General features: G+C 36.2%; 1 long non-coding RNA gene across 1 annotated transcript; it reads left to right on the top strand.

Moving 5' to 3' along the window:
- Nucleotides 1-20: 20 nt before the first annotated feature.
- On the top strand, nt 21-981 carry LOC107735822 (uncharacterized). Its single transcript, XR_001639519.1, has 3 exons — nt 21-104; nt 619-745; nt 923-981. It is a non-coding gene; the product is annotated as an uncharacterized LOC107735822 (long non-coding RNA).
- Nucleotides 982-1,007: the final 26 nt, after the last annotated feature.

Raw genomic sequence — 1,007 nt, 5'->3', positions numbered from 1 at the left:
AGAAGACAAAGATAATCTAAAAAACAGCACCAGAGTGGGCCCAACCGGAGTCAACATTCCTGTCACCATAACTGCCCCACCAGGAGAGACTACAGTCATTCCCAGTAAGTATTTTTTTTATCTCCTGCTTGAATAATATGAGCACATTGTGCCAAAAATAACATATCAATTGAATAATTTGACTAGTGCCTTTTTTAAATAATTAGTCATATATAGTGTATTTTACATATATACATTTTTTGTAATACAAAAGGAGATGTCTATAGAAGAATGTCCAAGCTGCCACCAGTGGATGCAAAAATACTATAAAAGTGTTCCATGCAACCCTAAAAAATAAGTTCAAGATAACAGCAGCCTAGGCATTATGCTGAATTATTCTGTTCGTGTTCCACAGGGGAAAAAAGTGTTTTGAGTGACATGAGGGTAAATACATGGTATATTTACAGAATACATGGTGTATATACAGAATATTTATTTTTGATTGCATTATCCCTTTAAGTATTATCTACTATCTACATAATCATGTAGCACCGCTAAAAAGATGGCAGCATTGAATGTTTAATTGACACTTGTGACATTCTCTCCTCATCTTTGCTCTAATGATCATTTGTTTGACAGTGAACAACATTGATGGTGACAGTCTACTGCTGAACGAGGAAAAGAAGGAACTTGATGAGCTAAATCAGAATGCGCCCAAACACATTCTGCCATACAGCTCCATGTTTGTGTTTGGTCCAACTAACCCGTGAGTTAAACCCCAATTATTATGTTGCATTATTATGTTGCAGAAAACTCTTGAGGAGAGATTTTAAATATGTATCACATATATTACTTGCCTCAATTTGCTCAGAATTAGCATTTAGTTGTAACGTACCTGCTAAATATTGTGAATAAGTGTTGTTTCTTCATGTTGTCTCTACAGAGTGAGACGGCTGTGTCATTATGTGGTGAACCTACGGTACTTTGAGATGTGTATCCTCACAGTCATCACCATGAGCAGCATCGCC

Source organism: Sinocyclocheilus rhinocerous, unplaced genomic scaffold (assembly GCF_001515625.1).
Source record: "Sinocyclocheilus rhinocerous isolate Xijiao unplaced genomic scaffold, SAMN03320098_v1.1 C36321375, whole genome shotgun sequence".
Classification (NCBI taxonomy): domain Eukaryota; kingdom Metazoa; phylum Chordata; class Actinopteri; order Cypriniformes; family Cyprinidae; genus Sinocyclocheilus; species Sinocyclocheilus rhinocerous.
Note: the sequence above shows the minus strand (reverse complement) of the source record. Positions and strands in the feature narration are given on the sequence as shown.